Source organism: Rhagoletis pomonella, unplaced genomic scaffold, assembly GCF_013731165.1.
Source record: "Rhagoletis pomonella isolate Grant_MI unplaced genomic scaffold, Rhpom_1.0 Rhpom_scaffold_00010, whole genome shotgun sequence".
Classification (NCBI taxonomy): Eukaryota; Metazoa; Arthropoda; class Insecta; order Diptera; family Tephritidae; genus Rhagoletis; species Rhagoletis pomonella.
In genome coordinates this window covers 27,485,338-27,494,794 of record NW_023458564.1, presented here as the reverse complement: position 1 = coordinate 27,494,794, position 9,457 = coordinate 27,485,338, and the positions used below count along the sequence as shown (strand labels likewise).

Sequence of the window (9,457 nt, the reverse complement as noted above, 5' to 3'; positions counted from 1 at the left end):
AATCGTTGTTTGCATGACGTCACACTGGTGCAACTTGTTTACGTTTTCCTTGCAACATTTTTTCTTCTTCTTCCATTATTGCTCACGTTTTGGCATTTCTCTCTCGCAATTGCACCAGTGTGACGTCACACAAAAGTTATTCTCAAAAATCCTCTCTGATCGGCGCAATCTTGTATTCTATCATTCTTGCGTACATATCATGAAATCGTTAAGAGTACCCGTTAGAGATGAGTTGGGGACAAATTGATCTCCAGTTATACTCGCAAGGGATGAGTATGAGACTAGTTGCGACTAATTAATGCCCAATTGTACCCGATAGAGAGTAATCTCGGAATACTCTCTTTAGAGATTAGTCCCACAATTTTTTGCAGGGATGGCTTTAATCGTATATACATGCATAATTTGACGACAGGCTGGCTAAGCGAAGAAATGAATACACACATTGCCAAGTATATTGCCCAATGTTTGTCAAGTGTACCTCTTCGTATAGTAGTTTTATTTTTGAATAGCCGTTAACCCTTATACTTACACCCAGTATATGGTACACCCTTGGTCTGGCCAGACCTCCATATATTATGAATTATTATTATTATTATTATATATTGAGTAGAATAAAAAAAGTGTATGCATACACTGAAAAAAATAGTAAACGATATCGTGTTTATTTCAAACCAAACTCTTGGAACCTAACGAATAACAGCCCACATGTGAATTGTTTTCTAATCTTGACGTGGCGATTGCGAATAGTTTTTCTGTTAAAAAATTTTAAATCGCTAACATGGAATAATAAAAAAGACTCCGTTCGTAAAAAACTAGTTTAATTTTTTCTTAGTGGATGGATATATATGTATAAAGAATGAGATAACATTTATGATTGTTTCAATTCAATTGGTATAGAATTTTTATCAATTGGATCATAAACAACTTGCCGAGCTACATACATATGTATGTACATTAGGGTGGTCCAAAAATTCATATGAAAAAGTAAGGCGGAATTTTAATGCTCGCACCCCTAGGACTGTTTTATACCGAAAAAATGTTTCTGATCTTTTTTTTTTAATTTCAAATTAAAAAAAATATTTTAAGGTCGCTCAAAACGCTCAAAGTTTTCCGGTATTTTGTATGGGAAGAGAAACAATTTTCGCACAAATCGTATAGAATACTTGAAAATCTATATTTTTCGATCAGCAAACTCTCGTTATCTTCAGGAGACTTCCAATAATAATACCCAGTTATTTACTATACTACTTTCTAATACTAACGTATTTTTATTGCATTTTTTTGGGGTTATTATGGGACCATAAAAAATAGTTAATTTAAAAAAATGGTTAAATAAACAATTGGGTGTTAAACACCAAAAAAAAAAAATCCAAATTACCAAAGGGCTTTCGCCAAGGACTAACTTAGCCGGCTTAGGTAAAATACATGCAACTTTGTGGAATTTGCCCAAGCAGAAACCTTGCAAAGATTTTACTACATAAGTTATTTTGGTTACGATAACAAAAAAACTTAGTAGGGTAATTTAGCCAAAGTTATAGGTTGTGCTGCATCCGAATTTAAGTTAAGTTTGCATAAGTTTTTCTCTGTGTGTATCATGGAATATAAATCCGATCCAAAATCATTTACTTACTGAAAATAAGTTTTAAAAATCAGTATGGTCTAGCCGGAACCGTGTGGCTGCATAAGGGTTAAAGGAACAGAAGCATACGGATGAGGTCATCGTATGTATGTATGTAGCTAGACACGTTGAGCATTTTGAGCTGGCCACATGGTGGTCATTTCCATGAAATTGTTCATTAAAGCTTGACACACAAAAACGGTGGTCCTTAAACGCGTGCGCAGCACCTTGCAGCCTCTTCAAACAAACGCAAGTGTACACAAATCAACTAATGTACTTAAAAATGTATATACATACAGACATATTTATGCATACAGTATGTGTGTACAAAGCACATATGACACCATCAAATTCGTACAACTAACGCTAATTACTTTGGCCAACCAATAAATTTCCAGCACTTGAAGTTGCATAACTACATACAACATGCGTACATACAAATGTCTGTGTGTATTCGTCAGTAGGGGCAACTGATATTTGTGTCCGTCTATGCAGACACCAATGCATTTACAAGTTTATTTGCTGGAGCACTTTGTTGCTGCTGATGCAAGAGCAATTTTCTTCGGAAGCCTGTCACATTTTGTATGCCTGACAATTCTTCGGAAGTTGATTGAGGTGTGAGCCTTAGTGCTTCTTTTCCAGTTTAATGCTTTACAGCTCCTCGTTAAAGCGCGTTATTAGACAACGGAGCGAGATTCACTCCCCCATAGAATGGGTTATTAACACCTTGTAAAAGCCTACTGGTCAATAGAAAAGATTATTAAACTCTTAATCGTTCTTCTTGAAAATCATTTTTTGCCATTTTTCGTTAAATACATTTTATCTGTGTTTGGTTAGTAGGTCTCTAATTTCATAGAATTTCATTTGTCGTTTTTAGAACATTTCAAAACTACTTTCTTTCTTTGTTTGTTGTCAGTTCACGGTGGAGTACTATTTCCGAAATCTTTAAGTGGCATGTAGATACCAGATATACATTCTGCTTTATATAATGCCATAAATACACAATTACGTGCCTGATGCACAGAGCTAGGCGGTTTTACATTACTATCGGTCCAATTGTTCATCACACATATATTGCAATTGGCACTTTGTTTCGTAAAGTGAAAGCGATAAATAGATAAATGTTAAAATGAGGTGTTCACCGCGATCTGTCCGTCCCCTTGGAATGGAATTGAGTGGAATTGTGGGTGGTCAGAAAAACCAAAAACAAATTTTTCCCAGCACTCAGGCACCCATTGTACTTAAGGCCAGGAAACAGTATTTAGAGGAAACGGGTATATATGTAGGTGGGGGTGAGAATTCATTGCAAACTTACCAGTCTCCTTTATGAATTTTAGCAGTTTGTACCTCGTCCATTCTCAGTTCATCCGACCCAAAAATGTACCGTCTGATCCTGGCGAGGTCCGGACAGCGGCAGAGAAACTGATCTGTACTACCCTCGTCCTACAAACACTTCCTGGACTGTATATGAGGAGGTTTCCAATGCCTTTAGTGCAGCTTGGCTGTCAATGCAGATCCTGATTTTATGTCCGCGCCACCTTTCGCCATTACACCCAAAGCGGTAAAGCATCTGAAATTACCGTCCAGAAGCCATCCAGCTCCAGTACCGTTTTCAGTCTTTGAGCCGTCGGTATGGAAAGTTTTCATTGATTGTCTGGATCTCTCCATTGTTCTCTTGTAGGAAATTTAACGACGTACTTTCTTCCACAGGAGACACCAGGTATCAGTTTGTCATTAGGTGCCGAAATCAAACAACGATCTGAACAGCTCCCTATGCCCAGAATTCCGATCGTCGTGCCGCAGAAAAAAAGAGTGCAGTCGGCACATTGTTTTCATTGCCTCCTCTTGGATCGTTAAATTCTGACGCGGCGAATTCGGCAAAGCATTAAGAGCCGGTCCTGACGTTTTACGTGAAAGCCATTCTAAGCGAAGTGCCAAAATTTCGTCACAAAACATATATCAACATACATATGTACACATAACCAAGAACAAGAACGAAAGTTTTGTAGGGGAAAAATCAAGATATCAAGTATTTCCCCCGTTTGGTGTAGCAGAGCCGTGCAACATGAAGCATGTCATTTCCGACAACAACATGTTACCACTGCTGCCACAGGACAATACTTTTTACTTGTATTGGTTGCTGTTACATACTTGCTATTGTGTGCTTGTGTAGTTAGCGGAAGTGCCAGCACAAATGTGGCAGCTACAGTGTTGATCCCAAACTCTGTGTGGCAATATGAACATTGGCAACTTCGCACTAAAATTGACTGATATGCGTCCATATATGTAGGTATGTGCATATGTATGTACATATAGGTTGTATGTGTGTATGGAAGCTGCACAAATTTGTACTTTGTCGACTTTATTCAACATTTCGATGTGGCAAATGAAATTACGCGCTGGAGGCACTTTTCCGCACAGCATTCACCAGAACTCTCACATTCTCATGTACAATTTGTTGTACGAGTATTACAAATCAAAAACAAAATAAAATAGCTGAACAGCAGCGACAGAGACCACATTCAACATGTTACCACCACAAGCGGTAAGCATTAAATATGCGGTGGATGTGGAGGTGGTGCGGCGCAATAAACCACCCAATCAGTGCAGCACTACATGATGAAAACAAGGCAACATGTCAGTGCAGAATGTTCCTACACCATTTGTGGCGTACATAACACACATATCTGTATACGCGCAAAAGCTAAGAGGATGGTTGTCCAAATGAATTTATCAACAACCCGTATGGAAGCTCTCAATACAATGCCTTACTCCGGTTAGCATCTGAATAAATTTCATGAATAGACCTTTTTTTTTTTTTTAACAACTAAGACAGAAGAACTGGTGAAACAAAGCATTTAATGTTTGGATAAGTTTGGTTTAGGTTAAGTTAGGTAAGGTTAGGATGGCTGCCATTAGGAGATGCGCACTTGGACCTTCTTCGCAATTAAAAATTAGTGAAGGACTCTGGAGTAGGAAAGCCCTTCGTGCTCACAACAAAGCTAAGCAAGCGGCTTATAAAACTTTATATATCTATACCTACTCAAAAGTTCATCTGCAGTGAAAAAGTGAGACCCAAGGCTTAAGCTTGCTTAAACTGGGAAGCTCAGTACAAGATTTTGATATGATTCAAATACATCATCGGTCATACATCTCCTGAAATTGCTCGGTTTGGAGTGATGTTGAGCCTAACTGAAGGGACTTCCTCAAGTAGCGAGATCTTTGATTTGTTTCCATTTAGGAGCTCTTAATATTTTTGCGTTATATTGCAAAGGTGTTCCACGGCCCTCGCTGAGTTGACTAAAAGACCATCAGCTGCGAAGCAGACTACAAGTGGTCAGTGAAGACCACTCCGATTGATACCTCCTCAATAGTGCCCCGTCTTACAACTTCATCGGTCATGCTGCTTACTGCGATATCGGAAATAGTGGAGTGACTTTGATGCGATCATGAGGCAGTAAAGAAACCAGCTTTCGATTTCCGCCTAGCCCAAATTTGAAGTTTACAAAGAGTTTTTTGCAGAAGACACACCTACCAACCTTCCCATTCAGATTTAAGTTCTGAACACATTGAAAACGACGAGCTACCGACCACAGCTTCCAATTTGTCATCTTTATAATCTAAGCGCTTTGTCGATGATTTCTTTGAACGCGGCAGCGACATCATGAATTTGTATGAGTTTGACATAAAAGAAGAGGAAGAACCTTATCTGTCGATAGAAAAATAGAAATAGATCTAATCTGGCTACAACCACAGCCGTCGCGTAGCCCGGTCGTCGCCAAAATAATTATCTACATAAGAGTACGTGTTAAAATAATTTGACAGCTGTGGTTTGTAGCTCGTCGTTTTCATTGTGTTCGGGCTATCACACTTCATCCAGTCCTCCTATGATGGGATGTGCGACGTGAGGGTTCCGGGTCCTTGCCGGGATGAACTTAGAGTGCAGATTTCAGGTGGTTCGGCGCAGTACTAGCCACCAATCTTCTCTGAAATAAGTATTCTGGGCAGTGCCATGTTGATTAAGCTAAGGTCGTTGTTCACACGTCGTGTCGTCGTTTATGAAACAAGAAATACATGTAGTTTACATTCATACTTAAGTACATGCGCCAATCAGAACATGACTACAGACTTAGGTTTGTGCGTTTTCTAACTGAGTCTAACTGGTCTTGTTCAAGGATGACCTCTATATTAACTCATTACTTGTAGGATTCATATGAAAGATACTTACGTACGCAACAAAATAAGCTCTGTTCTCCCACAGCCAGCCGGCAACAGTTCACGGATGTGGCAATGGAGCACTCGAAGTCAAATGAGCTGAGATAGCAGCAAGCAAAATTGCACATCCAAGCAGCAAGGTCTGCAAGGCTATTGTGATAGGATGCACGTAGAAATGACCAGCTTTAACTTTGAATCAAATGTCCAAAATGTCTAAACTCCCAAAGTCGTAGAAAAACTTCTACTTTCGTCTCAAACACAACTAGTTCACAAAACAAATAACTCTCTGAAGCACGGGGAAATTGCTACAAATGCTTTCCTTTTATAAAGACTAAAGACTGTGAGACCAAAAGATTATTCCTGCTATTATTAGCCTAATGTAAGTCCTTGGCTATGTTAGGACAGTGAAATAAACTATCGCTAAGGGAACTCAAATCATTTAATATTGCCAAAGTTCCCATCAACAAATTCAGGTTCATTTGACAAATCGACTGCACCCTAAGGCCAAATGACTAGCCTAAAGCACTGGGACTCCTTAAGCAGATAGAGTTTCTGCAGTGGCTGGCTATATTTCACCCTTACCGCAACTAATTAGGATATCCTATGCAACCGAGGTTACGAACTCATGGGTTAATTTCGTCGGAAAGTGCTTAACGGGGTCCAAAGATCTACTGAACTCAAACTGGCTCTAGATCCCCTGCCAGTGCAAAAATCGTTTGCAGGATCATTTTGCGCAAAAATTGTGCTACTTTGAACTAAAAAAAGAGTACCTAGCTTATATCTATGTACTTTCATGTAACCGGATGCAAAAGACGAAGAGCCACTCAGTCCCTTAAAGGTTCTGATTTAAGAGGGCGATCATATGCAACAAAAGATGTTCTAAAGTCATCAGAAGATGGTACTGGTACAAAACTTATCTGACGTCCTATCTATTGGAGCCAGAGGCAGGGAAGCAAAAGTACTACCGGACAGCAATGGGTACAATAAGGTGGATATAGGTGCCCTAAGTGTACCTACATCATTCCAAAGCGACCTCGGACGTTAAACTTGGGTGGTTCATCCAAGAGCCCTAGCTTTTAAAAGTGCGGTTAGAGGCCTCAAAAATGCGATAATCAGTAAGTAAATATGTGACACCGGACACTGCAGGCCCATATTTCATTAAAACTTAATAAAATATGCGTTCTTATTTCAAAGTTGGCACATCAGGTCTTTGCGGCCTCTTGGACTCAGGTGACCACTCTTAATAAGTGGGCATCCTTTGTCCAAGCTATGAAGAAATCGAGCTTAATGAGGTCAGAAGCACAAAATTTTACCTTGGACAATGAATATCGTGAATTTAGATCCAGCTACACACCAGATAGTACAGACCTACAGACGTGGTCTGACATATATATATATATAGAATTTTCGCTCTACAGTTATGCTGTGAATTTCGAACAACATCGGAAGACGCAGGCGTAGACCTCATGGCTAAGACCAATTTCGATGCAACAGATGAGTTAGCACTAACACTGAAAAAGAAGATTGCAAGGAACAAAACTCTATCAAAGGCTATGTCAGGATTAGCAATGGAGGTTAGACCCACCGTCTAATACCAAAATTTGAAGCGTTGGTAAGCTGTCATCATGGTGAGGTAAATTTGCAAATAACCAAGTGGTTTACAGATCACGGCTGCTTTACGGCTTAACCAAGACGTTTCAATCTAGAAGACACTGACACATGTGAAATGTGATACCTGCGGTGGAAGCATTACCGAAAACGCTGAGCCCGTATTCTACTATGTACAACAAGTTCGTCATAGAATGGAATTATTTGAGAAATGGCTTAAAAGCAGACCAAAAACCAGAAAATATTGCTGCAAATATAAAAATAATGAACACATCAAGAATAGCTGAACAAGACAGAAAAAATCGTGGTAAGTTTAACTAGTATCTTGATCCATATGGTCGATGGGGGGTAGTATGAAATTACTAAAAAACTGAATGCACTGAACAACAACGTGCATTTGAGCTTCGTGCTTAACGGTTATACCCGGGGTAAATACGATACTAGGTAGTAGGAGGGTCGAACTCCACTCGGACGGGGTATATAGGCTTTCGATGCTTGATCTTCGTGAAAAAAAAACAAAAACAAATAAAGATCACCTATTTACACAATAGACATCAAAACTCTTACTGCATCAACTAAAGCGCGCACAGAAAAAAACTAACTTGTCTGCAGATGAGAAATTGTTTCCCGTTGCGGAATTTTTAAAGAAGTGGTGAATACGATGATAACATCGTATGCGCCTGACCACGTACCAAAAAATGGGAAGCTTACTGTATCTATGACGGCGCAGACTATCTTCAGTGTTGCTCGAAATCAAATGAAGAGTGTCTGTGGGTGTTTTACGTGGGTATCTTGCGATACTGGCCTAACCCCACGGCACGGAAAGGCAAGCATTTAGGTGACAATTGGCAATTTGGTAGGGTTCGAGACCTAAGTATAAATCTACCGCACTTTGGATCCGGCACCCGTTTGCAGTGCAACTCCACATCGAGCCGAAAAGAAATCAACTCTACCCGCATTAGTACCGTACCCAATAAAAGTCCAGAGTAACTGCTCTTTCCTGCTAAAGCTCCGGTCAGACTTCGTGGCCTAAGCCACTACCGATTGAGTTACTATACTATACTGCACGTCTCCGCCTGCTAAAGGTTCAGGTGCAAAGTACCCAAGTTGGTCGCTGTCCAACACATTTAGAGGGTACTACAAAAGTTGACAAATTTCCAACCAAATATAATTTATTCTTCAAAAATTATAAACCGGTGGAACCTTAAGGTCGGCTGTTAATTTGGGTAAAATTCAATGGTTTCCAATGCCTACTTTTCAATAGTTACAAACAAGCATAGAGCGACTCCCATGACTCGTTTCAAGATTTTATTCGACTGTCGTCTATTTATTGCTTCCGTTCATATGTCCTTCTTTCGCGCCTCTTGTAAAATATCTCCACTCAGTTTCTCTTTGACAAACAAACAAACATTCCATCCTTTATTGTAAAGCGTGAGCACGCATGCGCAGACTTACCCACACTTTATGCAGTCAGGATCAGATCCTTGCATTTAATTTACGACATCCTTCTGACCATAGAAAACAGGAACATTTGTTTTGGTATGAAGCATGAAGGTGACAACGCCATCAGCAGCTACCACCAATATCAATCTTTGAGCAACCGTGCAAAGTGCGAGCGTGCAATAGAAGTCAACCAACAATAGGCGATCGACGATCATTGTAGCTCGTACATTCACCTGATGTTCGCGGACGATAACGATTTATGACATCTAACAACAATTCTGAAGCATCGTTTGACATTTGCGTGTTTTTCTTTTCCTTTCCAAAAACAATGCCACAAAGGCATACATACATAAATACACGAGGATAAGAGAAGAATGGAAAATGGAAAAGCCCACCAAATACTAGCAGGCTGGAAGCAAGTCTACATAGCTACATACTTACATACATATGCACATATGAGAGCGGCAGGAAATTTGATGCTTATCTTGCGTCGTTGCTACGGCCTTCGCTGCTGTTGCAGCAACACGCGATCAATACCTGTGCTATGTATGTATGTTTGTATTCAGTTGTCCG

General features: G+C 39.8%; 1 long non-coding RNA gene across 1 annotated transcript in view; it reads right to left on the bottom strand.

Annotated features, from left to right (window-relative positions):
* Positions 1 to 8,962, bottom strand: part of LOC118746436 — an 11,597-nt gene extending 2,635 nt beyond the window's left edge. The window contains exon 1 of the long non-coding RNA XR_004993838.1: positions 8,897 to 8,962. This is a non-coding gene — a long non-coding RNA (uncharacterized LOC118746436). The remainder of the gene's footprint in view (positions 1 to 8,896) is intronic.
* Positions 8,963 to 9,457: the final 495 nt, after the last annotated feature.